The sequence below is a fragment of the Hemiscyllium ocellatum genome, chromosome 10 (assembly GCF_020745735.1).
Source record: "Hemiscyllium ocellatum isolate sHemOce1 chromosome 10, sHemOce1.pat.X.cur, whole genome shotgun sequence".
Taxonomy (NCBI): Eukaryota; Metazoa; Chordata; class Chondrichthyes; order Orectolobiformes; family Hemiscylliidae; genus Hemiscyllium; species Hemiscyllium ocellatum.
The window spans coordinates 61,866,908-61,879,652 of record NC_083410.1 but is presented as its reverse complement, the minus strand read 5'-3'; positions in this window follow the sequence as shown (position 1 = coordinate 61,879,652).

Here is a 12,745-nt window from a genome sequence, read left to right as displayed (position 1 = left end):
CATTTAGTACCTGAGGAAGAGAGAGAACATGATTATATTTCTTGATTAAAATTTTTCAATTAAATTGGGTTAAGGAATTTAAATATTTCACTTCAGAGCTTCTTAACACTTTTACCCTTTTGTATGTCTGTGTTTTTTTTATCATCATCAAAAGAAGTGTGGTTGTTAACTGAGAATAGATTGTGGTGGTATTTTCATGTGATTTCCTGTTTGCATTTTTCTGTGTTTATGAAACAACTTGCTGTATTACAAAATAAGCTGCTGTTCAAATTAAGCAGCAATTGACTGGAAATAAGTATAACAGCAGAGTGTCTTGAAATTGTCAAATATATTTTCGCTTTTTATGAGTACAGTCCTAATTACCACAAGCGTACAAGCAAATTTTTAATGCATGTTACAACCACAAACTGTAAAATCTCCAACATAATTTTATTTATATTACAATACTATTTTTTTCAAATTTATCAATGTGTGATTACAAAGCACGAATGGCACACCTAAAACTGGTTATCTAGCTTTCAATCCCAATTGAATGGTGCAAAGATCAAGTACTGGAGAATAGGATCACATGTATTTCTTTCCATAAAGATGCATAATAATCAGTTGATACAGCAGCACTCTGATTGGAGTGGTCACATTATTGTGCTTCCCTGCAAACTGGTAGCCACAACATGTGAAAGGTCTCTATTTGACCCATTGTGCCAGCTAACCATTCCATTGCCTTTGTCTAATCTGCATTTACATTCTTCATATTCCAATAATTATCCCAAATCCTTTTCAGTTATGTTAATTGGTGCCAGAATAGACGATTCTAAATAGCGTTTAATATTCCAATTGCTTCTGTGTGAAAAAAACCTTGAAACTTTTCTATTTGTGTCTTGCGATAATTCTGTGCCTAGATTCTGTTGTTATAGGATTGACGACTAGCAGAAACAATTGTTTGACCATTTTGTTTCTCAAATTTTTCAGCAAGGTGGCAAACCTTTTGATACAATTCTGAATTGGTGTTGCAAGATTTAAGAGTCACATCAAAGGCCCAATAGACTTGAGTGGCACAGAATACACAGTGGCATCTGCTTCTTTCCTGTGGGAAAATACTGATCTTTCTTTTGAACAGAATAAAATACAAACAAAAGAAAATATTTAGGCACTGGATCCATCAGTAAATAGCTAATTGTCAGGTTATGTGCTGTTTTGGTCAGTTGGATCTCTGATATGCAAGCAATCGGTCATTTTGTGTCAGAGTTTCAAAACCAAGCTAGTTGTTGAATATTCGCTGTCCATATGCAATTGTACACTTCAAAACAAAAGAAAATATTTCACATAGTCATAGCTTTAGGCAGATTGTTAAGAGGCAAGGCTTAGGGAATCCCAAATCTTCAGAGGAGTGCACTTGAAGTTGCAACATACAATCAGAAAGCATGGATAAGCTTTTTGATGCTTAGCCAGTGAGTACCATCCTACCTATTAGAATGCTTTGTCTGTATTATTTGGAAACAAATGAGTAGAAATCCCAATCCATTAATGAGTCAGGCCTGTCAATCATCACCATCGCTCTCAACAATTGTGCAATTGCCTGACTCAGATTGTAAAACAAAGAGTATTTCAATCTACTTTTGCTAATTATGATGTCTTGATTCTGTTGCCTTCCTCACTTTGCTAAGAAAATTGGAGGCAATAACCAGAAGTCTGGGACTTTATTTTCCACTTATGTCTATTGACTATAGCATAAGTTGTTATGATGCAGAAGTTTATTTCTGCTAATGGTACTTTACTTTATTACATTATTCCCTGAGTTGCCTTTGAGGTTTGAGTGTCAATAGAAAACTTATGATTTGGCTGTGAGTTCTTATATTGGTAAAGACAGTGGAGTGCCCAGTATGTGCAATATACCAGCTGATCTTGACTTTACTTATTCAATGAGCTGAGCAGGATTGGAGCTATATTAATAAGCAGCTACACAGCTTCCATTGTAGATTGTGATCTTACGCCCAATTTTGTCTCACTGCTTCATTTAACATATCAGTTTTCTGTCCTTAATCATTTTCATTTTCTGAACTTAATGACTCATGCTAGAGTATGCCTTTGTAGGCATTAACAGTTTCGATTTGTCTCACTCAAATAGCCATACTTTTGTTCCCAAACTTGATTTAACTAGCAGGAACAAGAACAGAGACAGGTTTTCACTTTCCCCAGTCTATTGAAAACAACTATTGCTCAGATTAGCTCACTAAGCACAAACCAGGGTTTGAACCTGGAACGTTTCTAGTTTGTAGAGTAATTGCATCACATCTCACTGTGTATTTGCATCCAACCTATTAGAAGCAATCAACTTTTTGGCAAGTCATTTTCAAAGCAAAAATAGAAGTTTTGTCATACACTGACACATTGTGTAGCTGATAGCATTAAAAGCAAAGCAAAGGTATCACTCATTCAAACAATTTTACAGCTTAACTTCAATATTCTTTTATTTTGTTTAATATGTTGTTTTACCTGGAAAAAAAATTGAAGTAATAATCCATAGGGCTGCTCACAAATCTGAAGTAATGTAATATTTGTAATGCAACAAGTTTCTTACTGTGAAATGTTCACATTTCTTCTGTAAATTATAGCAAACTTTGGTGCTTAATTTATTGCTAGATATTAATAAGTGAGGTTTAATGTTTAACCACTACTCAAAGAGTTTCATTTCATTAATAGTCAACTACACTTTCAAAGAAACATACTTCAGGCAAGGTGTGAGACCGCAGAGGTTCACAAGTGGGAATGGTCAGTTTGGCTCCAGGATAGTTGGGAGGAGGTAGACAGCTTGAATGATGCTGATGTTGGGAATATTAATCAGTTTGTTTAAATGAAGAACAACAGCAGAATTCCAATTTTCAGGGGGATCTAGGTCTTCTCGTGTATGACTTACAAAGAGCTAGAACGTAGCTACAACAATTATTTAAGAAGGCCAATGAAAAACAATCTGCTTAAAGCATCAGAAACCATAAGGGACTACAAAATGTGTAAAGACAAACTTAAAAATGAAAGTAGGAGAGCAAAAAGGGGCTCAAAATAATAAGGCAGGTAAAATAAAGAAAAATCCTAAGTCATTTTACAAGTATAGTACATTAAGAGTAAAAGAATAATAAGAGTAGGAATTGTACACATTATGGACTGTAATTGGAACTTGTTCATGGAACTAGAGTTTACAGGTAGTGTTCTGAATGAATAATTTGCGTCAGTGTTCACAAGTGAGAGGAATAATGTGGGTATAGAAATCAAAGAAATGGACTGTGATATAATTAAAGTAATTAGCATATACAGATATGATGTTCTGAGTACTCTGCTGGACTTAAAATTGGATACACCTCCAGGGGTAGATGAAATGTATCCCAGGCTGTTGAGTGAGGCAAGGGAGGAGATACCAGGAGCATTTGCAAAAGTATTGAATTCCACAGGAAAGGTGCCAGAGGACTGGAGGACAGCCAAGATGGTACTGTTATTCAAGAAAGCAGCAAGAGGTAACCCCTCATTAGGAAGTATTTAGATGTACACTTGCAATGTCAAGACATACAACGCTATGGGCCAAGTGCTGTAAAATGGGAATCGGGTAAAGGGTAGCTGTTTTCATCCAGTGCAGACTAGATGGGCTGAAGGGCTTTTTACAGCCCTGTAGACCTCCTTGATCTATTATTTAATTATGAGAGGAATTGAACTTGATAGTAAGGAGGTTATGCTTCTTTTTCATGAGGACTTTGGTGAGATACAATCTCCAGTTTTGATTTTCTTATTTAAAGAAAGAGGTAAATGGTTAAAGGTCATTCAGAGCAGCTTTACTACATTGATACCTCAAACGTACGGGTTACATTGGAAATATTGGATAGGCTAGACTTGTTTTTCCGGGTGTTTAAATAATAGGGGTGATTAAATTGGAGTTTAAAATATCATGATTAATCTTGACTTGGGGGACATGGAAAGATTGTTCATTCTTACTGCTGACACTATAACTAAGGCACACTGTCCCAAAAGGATGACTTCCAATACTAAAACTGCATCCTGAAAGGACAGCACCTAAATTCAAATGAAAGAGGAAGGGATTTTTTTTTCTCTCAGAGGTTTGTATGATTTTTAGAAAATCTTGCCTCAGAAGGTGATGGGAACAAAATAATTGAATATTGTTAAGTTGGTAGTAGATGGACCCTTGATAAATAAGGGAAGCAAGGGCTATCGCAATTAGGTGGGAATCTGGAATTCAGAACACAAACAGTATGCTTGGTTGATCCAAGTCTGTCAGCAGCTCATGGAGTTGGGCAGTATTTGTGAACAGGATTGGAACTGACAAAATTCTGTGCCAGCAAACCTGACAGAGTTCTGTGTCAGTAGTAGTTAGGGTTGCATCACAAAGCGCAACAAAATAGAAGAAAGCCACAAACACATAAACAACATCCTTACTGGTGCAAAGTTCACCAAAGAGGAAGAGAACAATAAAAGACTCCCTTTCCTAGACGTCATGGTAGAACGCAAAGCCAATGGACAGCTACATACCAGCGTTTACAGGAAAGACACTTACACTGACCCAATACTCAATTACAGGAGCAATTATCCCAACAGGCACAAATGTAGCCGCATCAGGACATTATTTAAAGGAACTGCAGCACCCAGGAAGTAAGAGAAGGTGAGGAAAAACACCTGTACAATGTATTCAGGAACAACAAGTACCTGATAGGCGCAGCACTGCACAGCTGACCTAAACAAGAAGACACAACATGCCCAGAAGCTTTAGCCACCCTGCCATACATCAAAGACATCTGAGATGACAACCAAACAACTCCGGTGTCTCGGCATCATGGTAGCCCGCAAACCTACCATCACAGTGAAACAGCTCCTGATGAATTTAAAGAACCTCATACCAACAACCAGCAGAACGAATGTCACATACAAAATCCCCTGCAAGGACTGCAACAAACATTACATTGGACAGATGGCAGGAAGCTAGCCACCAGGATACACAAGCACAATTAGCTACCAAACGACATGACCGACTATCACTTGTATGCATACACACAGACAACTTCGGACACCTGTTCAACTGGGACAATGCATCCATTCTGGGACAGGCTAAACAAAGACATGCACGGGAATTCCTAGAGGTCTGACATTCAAACTGGAACTCTATTAACAGACATATCAATTTGGACCCCATTTACCAACCTCTCAGAAACAGAACTGGAAGTGATATCACCCACCACAACAAACCAAGACTGATAAATAGAAAGCAGGACAGAACACCAACACTTCAGCAGAGGCTCACTGATGATGTTACCTAGCATGGTGACAAAACATCTGAGAACAAATCTACCAATTCAATGAGCAAACTTACAACCTAAGTGGTTGGGGTGTTTGAGCAATAGATTGGACTGTATAATTCAGGATCAATTGAAGGAACTGGGAATGTTTGGGTGGGCAAAAGTCAGGTAGCATCCAGATAATTAATTAACTCAACATTGTCAATTGAATTTGATGAAATTAATGTATCAAGGAGGAAGTACAACCATAATTCTTTCAGCTTAACCATTATCCATAGTTTGCATAATATCATACATAAGGTCGTAATAATAAGTAACAATCTGGAGAAATATTATAGATGAATCTGATGTGGAAGGAAAGGTGGAGAGATTTCTGAAAGCTGACAGCAGAAGCAAGGAGACGACACCAACTCAACGTTGACCAAAATTGGAAGAAACTAGAAGTGGTCTGATTTGGAGTTGAGCAAGGATTAGATCAAAAATAAGGAGATGTTCCCAAACAAGATTCATTCTTGCAGAGAGTGAGAATTAAGAGTATTGTGAAAATGTATGTACAAGAAATCTGAAAGGAATCAGGTGCATAAGTATGCCCACTCCCCTGCGAAGGACTAAACAGAAACTTGTGTTCCTGACAGATCATCATCAAATTGAAACATTACCTGTTTCCCTTCTGCAAATGCTTCAGAAGATGGTCTAACTTCATAAGATATTTCCTTTGATTGTTTAAGTTGTTTTGCAATGAGAAGAAGAATCACAATGCAAGGCATTGGAGTTAAGACAGCTTCAAGAATAATGGCTTCAAATTTGGAAACCAATCACTGAAGTTGATGTATTGAAGTTTCTGATCCTGGCCACTGTGACAATGCTAATAAGGCACATACAGCAGTTGACTGGTCATGTAAACAAGAAACCTGGATCAATCTTCTTTTCATAGCATATATGAGAGGGCCATCAAAAGATGCATGCTCAACTCTGTCCCATAGCTTTGAGAACAGAAACCTTGGCATGAACATCCATTAATGATAACACAAACAGCCCATGACATTGTTGTGTTCTTAAATCAGTTATCTGTCAATCCCCTTCAGCTATAAATGATTGCAGCAGTGAGGCAGTCAGTTACAAAGTGTACTAAATAAGTAAGTCCAATAAATAAAAAAAAGCTGCACACATGAAACAAGTGAAACACATATTTATTAATGTCATGAGCAGATGCTGGAGCTTTAAACAGCTGATAACGTGGATACGATGCTTGTGCAAACCGAATAATGCTTATTGACGATTTTCACTATGTACAAAAGCGTTGTGGATTGAAATCACTAGAGCCTTCTTCTATCAGGTTGCAGACTCCTGTTGACATGGCATTGATAAACTCGCATGCAATCCTTGTTTCCTCATAAATTCTTACTTTTTCTTTTATGCCGAGTACAGCTCGGTGCGATGGAAAAATCCGCAGCTAGGTTAAATGATGGCTGCCAAGTCATAGAACTCTACTGGTAGTAATAGACCATTCATCCCAGCAAGCCCACTCTACCATTCAACATTATCATGGCTGATCAAAGAATCCCTACAGTGTAGAAAGAGGCCATTCAGCCCATTGCATCTGCAAAGACCCTCCAAAGAGATTCCACTAGATGCAACCCTCACCGCAATTCCACTCAGTCTTATTACTGTGGCTAACCAACCTGACCTGCACATCTCTGGACACTATGGAGCAGTGTAGCATGAGCAATCTACCTAAAGCTGCACACCTTTAGACTGTGGGAGGATACTAGTGCACTCATAGAAAACCCATGTGCACAAGGGGAGAATGTGCAAACTCCATACAGAGAATCGCCCAAGGCTGGATTTGAACGCAGGACCCTGCCACTGTGAGTCAACCGTCTCTCTCAATAGCAGACTTCCACCTTCTCTCCAAACTCATTGAGTTATAAAGCCAAACAGCATGGAAATAGATCCTTCCATCCAACTTGTCCATGCTGATCAGGTTTCCCAAACTAAACTAGTCCCATTTGCCCGAGTTTGGCCCATATCCCTCTAAAGCTTTCCTATTCACGTACCTGTCCAGATGTCTTTTAAATGTTATAATTGCACCTCCTCTACCACTTTCTCAGGCAGCTTATTCCATACACATATTACCTTCTGATTGAAAAAGTTGCCCCTTAGGTCCTTTTTAAATCTTTTCCCTCTCACCTTAAACCTACACCCTCTAGTTTTGGACTCCTTTATCCTGAGAAAAAGCCCTTTCACTATTCATCCTATCAATGCCCCTCATAATTTTATAAGGTCACCCTGAAGCCCCCAGTGCTGTCGGGAGACAAATCCCAATCTCCCTTATAACTCAAACTCTCCAATCCCAGCAGAATCCTTGTAAATTGTTTTTGCATTCTTACAAGTTTCACAACAGCTTTCCTATAATAGGGTGACCACAATTGTATGCAGTACTCTAAAAGTGGCCTCATCAATGTCTTACATAGCATCAACATGAAGTGCCAACTCCTATACTCCAATGCTCTGATCAATGAAAGTAAGCATGCCAATGCCTTCTTCACCACTCTGTCTATCTGTGATGCTGCTTTCAAGGAATTATAAACTAACATCCTTCAGTCCCTCTGTTCAAGTCCCTAGCTATGTATGTTCTACCCTTGTTTGCCTTACCAAAATGCAACAGCTCACATTTATTTAAATTAAACTTCATCTGCTGCTTCTTGACTCATTGGCCCAGATGATCAAGATCTCATTGTATTCTTAGATAATCTTCTTCACAATCCACTATATTACCAATTTGGGTGTCATCTGCAAACTTACTTGGCACTTTTAGCTCTCAAGGACTATTAATTTCCTTCCTATGTATGGGTAGCACAGTGGCTCAATGGTTAGCACTGCTGCCTCACAGTGCCAGGGACCTGAATTCAACTCAAACTTCAGGCAACTGTCTACGTGGAGCTTGCACATTCTCCCTGTGTCTGCGTGGGTTTCCTCTGGGTGCTCCAGTTTCCTCCCACAATCCAAAGATGTTCAGGTTAGGTGAATTGACCCTGCTAAATTGCCACATAATGTAGTTAGTGCATAAGTCAGGCATAAATGTAGGGGGATGGGTTACTCTTCGGAGGGTTGGTGTGGACATGTTGGTCCGAAGGGCTTGTTTCCATACTGTAGGAAATCTAATCTAACACAGGGAATCTAATCTATTCAATGACTTGGTCTCCACAGCTTCTTGTGGTAGAGGATTCCACAGGTTCACCATCTCACCATCCTTTGAATGAATAAATTATTCCCCATGTCAGTGCAAATTGGCCTATCTACATTGTGAGACCATGGCCCTTTTTTCTGGACTCCCTAGCCAAGGAAAATATCATCACTGCGTCCAGTCTTCTCTGAATTTTATATGCTCAATGAGAACCCCTCTTGTTTATTCTGAACTGAAGTAAATACAATTCCAGTTGAATCAGTGTCTTCTCATACAATATACCTAGAATCAGTCTGGTTAACCTTTGTTGCTCTCCCTCAATGATAAGTTTATCTTTTCTTAGGTAAAGAGATGAAAACTGCACACAATATTTTAGGTGAGATCACACCATAGTCTTGTACAGTAATTTCATTGCTCCTGTACTCAATCTCTCTTGCAATGAAGACTCGCATACTTGCATTCTTAGTTTCAATGACCAGTCCATAAGGATACTTTGTACATCAATATTTTACAGTCTATTATCATTTAAATAACACTGTACCATTCTTTGTTTTCCATTAAATGGACAGATTTACAAAGACATGCACTCAGCTTGTGTAAATAACCATGAAGCCTCTTTAGATCCTTCTCACCAATCACAATTGCACCTAGTTTTCTATCATCAGTACATTTGAAAATATTGTTTTTTATTCCCATACACAGTGTCAGTATATGTTGTAAATAGCTGGAGCCCACACATTGATTGCTGCAGCACCCTATTTGTCACTGCCTCACACTCCAAAAAAGACTCACTTCTTTCTGCAGTTTCCTGCCTGCCAACTGATTTTCAATCTTTGCCAATATCTCACCACCAATCTTGTGTGCTTTAATTTTTCACACAAATCCCTGACGTGTCACCAAAAACCTTTCTGAAATTCCAAAAACACTGAATCCATTGATTCTTCCTTATCTCTTCTCCTCTAACATCCTCATGAAACTCCAGAAGACTTAATAGATATGATTTTCCTTTCTTAAATCATACTAACTTTGTTTAATTCCATTGGTGCTTTCTCAGTATCCTGTTATCACATCCTTTATAATTGACTCCAGCATTTTCTCTAGCAGTAACGTTAGCTAATTGATCTATAATTCCCTTTTTCATCCCCCCCCCCCCTTTTTAGATGGTAGGTTTATATTTGTCATCAACCAATCTTTTTCCAGAATCTATATAATTTTCAAAGATGATAACTATTTCCATAGTCAACTCCTTTAGTACCCTGGGACATAGATTATCAGGCCTTGGAGAGTTTTTATCTTTCAATGCATTAATTTCTCCAGCACTGTTATTTTACTAGTACTGATCTCATTCAATTCCTTTGTCCCAGTAGACCCTTTCTTCCCTGGCATTTCAGGAAAGCTAAAGAAGCAAATAAAGCAATTACTTAATTGCCTTGCAATTTTCTTGTTATCCATTATCAATTCTCCTGTTTCCAACTGTAAGGGACCAGCATTTGTCTTCACTAGTCTTTTAGCTTTTACATACTTACCAAAGCTTTTGCAGTCCACTTTTGTGGTCCCTGTAATTTTACTCTTACCCATACTCTTATTTTTCCCACTTATTCAACCTCTTGGGACTCCTTTGCTGAATTCTCAAGTGCTCCCAGTTTTCAGGCTTGCCATTTTTTTGTAGCAATTCTATCTGACTTCTTTTTGGATCCAATTCTATTTTTAATTTCTTTTGTCAGCCATAACAGGGCCATTTTTCCTGTTCCATTTTTTCACCCAAAAGGAATGTATACCAAGAGCAATGCAGACAATTTCTTCTTAAATATTAACCATTTACCTATCCACTATCATACATGTTAATGAGACTACCTCATCTGTCACAGCCAATTCACACTTCACAGCTTATTCGTTTCCTTTGTTTAGATATCACTGGGTACAATAACTCTAAGCCTGTAATGACTTTAACATCTGTCCTCTGTGTGCTAAGGCCATGAGGCCTATGGCCTACTAGGGGTCAAGAGATGGGCACTGGGCAGCCTCCTGGCCCAGCCTGTTGGAAGCACCAGCACAGGGGAAATATGGCATGGCCCAGGAGTCCCTACGGTCTCACTGGGCAATGCAACTATTCTTTTACCCTCAGGAGGAGGCACAACTGGAATGGGGTGCGTGACTCTCAGCTCCCTCTCCCCTCACCACTGCAGTATAAAGCCCATGACCAGAACAATGAAGCAGAGTGTGTATGAGTTGTATTTTGACCTAGTTGTCCATGAGTCTCCAGCCTCTCCATGGAGGAAGATATAATTTGTGCATATGTCTGAGACTTGGCCGAACTCATTCTTTAGATGGAGTCCTCTGAATAATATTGCCTTCAACCTCCAGCTCTTGCACAAACGATTCTCTAACTGCCTCTGCATCTCCAACTTCTCTGGTTAAGACTAGAGGTCTGTCATTGACCCGATGCTTAATAGAGGCCTGTTCCCCATACTTCTTCTCTCTGTCAGGGATCTTGGCTGTCGCTACCTCCCCCAACTGTATGAATATTTCTATGAATTGTTCACCAGGATGTGTCCCCAAATCTACACGTAATCCCTTTGAAACCTATGGGAGTGTTATAGCACTGGTGGAGGGTAGGAAGAGACAGGAGATGTGGCATGCTCTGCATATTGGCAGTCAGCGTCTTCAGAAGTGAAGTTCCCGCTGATACCACAGGCTGTGGCCATGCTTCTGGATGGTGAGGACCAGTAGTTGAGAACACACAGTAGCTTCAGCATAGTCTTTCAGTTCATCACATTTTTACATGTCACTTATCTATCCATGATAAATTGGAATCACTCTCACTCTTCTGTCTGGTAAATCTTGCTTTAGCATCAATAACGGTTTGACTGCTTTGCTGCCTGATGACCCGCATGGCCTCCTCGTAAGATGGGGTTAGGATTGTCAATTTTGCTACAATTTAACCATCAAATTCATCTGCATTACAAAGTGGAGAATTAATAGCATGTCAAGGAATACCTCAACTCCTTGTTCCCATTCATTGCCAAGTCACATACTGGCAGCACATTGTGATTGGAGCCCTATCACTTTCTCACACGCTCTCACCTCAAATATGATATTGAAGATGTCTACACATTCTCCCACCTGCCTTCTTTTCCCATCCACAGAGATCCAGTGTATGATGCCCCCATGACAGCCTTGGTTGCTGAGATGCCACTATACAACTTACCCTGCTGGTCAGAAGAGGTCCTTGACAAGTTGATAACTCTGAAACTAGTGTTGTTACTCAATCCCATTGCCACCCTCCTCATCTGTGAACTTCAATCAGGTCTCAGCATTCAGGCAGGAGCATTGCCTTCACTCTGGAACAGGAGATCCTGCCTGTTTCCAGATGCCTAGAGAAGAATGTACAGCAATTTATCACTAAACTGTGGGTTCCAACTTTGTCTGGTCACCAACACTGTACTGATTGTGGGAGAGGTTGTGGGGGTCCCAAGAGGTCATTCTAATGTGGGGATTGGGGCATGTGATATGGCTGGACCCCATATAGGATGGTCGAGTGGGAGGAGTTGTACAATTATGGAGGGCCCAGCAACTAATTCTAACCCATAAGGGATATAAGGCAAAGAGTCTAAAGGGGGGATATAGGCCTGAGATCCAAACATCTGCTTCTTTTACCTAGAGGGAAAATTACTTGATCCCTGCTGACACCTAATGCTCATTGGCTGCTCTTTTTCGATGGCCCAGACCTTCAATGAGACAGGTGATGGTGAGGTTTGGCATTTACCATTTGCCCCGCCATCTAATTGCACAAATCCCACAAGACCCCAACTCATCCTTTAAATTTAAATCACGATGACATACGCACTACCTTCTGCTACTTCAGCAACAGTGGCACCCAATTCCAGTTCTCCAGCTGGGAACCTAATGTCTAGAATTAAATTACTCCCCAACAGTGATATTAAGAATATCATCAGGGAAATTTTGTTTCTTTAGTTCACAAAATATACCAACTAAGACAAAAATGCAAATTTACTCGCAAAACCAGTTCTTCTGTGATGATATAATTGATTTTTAAAAAAATCTCCATGAACTTTCACCACTCGTATTATAAATGCTATCTGAAAATAAATTTTTAACTGCCTTGTATTATTCAATAGTTTTATTTTTTAAAGAATATGTCTGAGTTGAGTTTGGCTAAGTAAGATCACTATTAATGCAGAATTGTTCCCAAGTAGCTTTTGGCAACACAAGGTCTTTTCAAAAAGAATCAATAAAGTATTTTTAA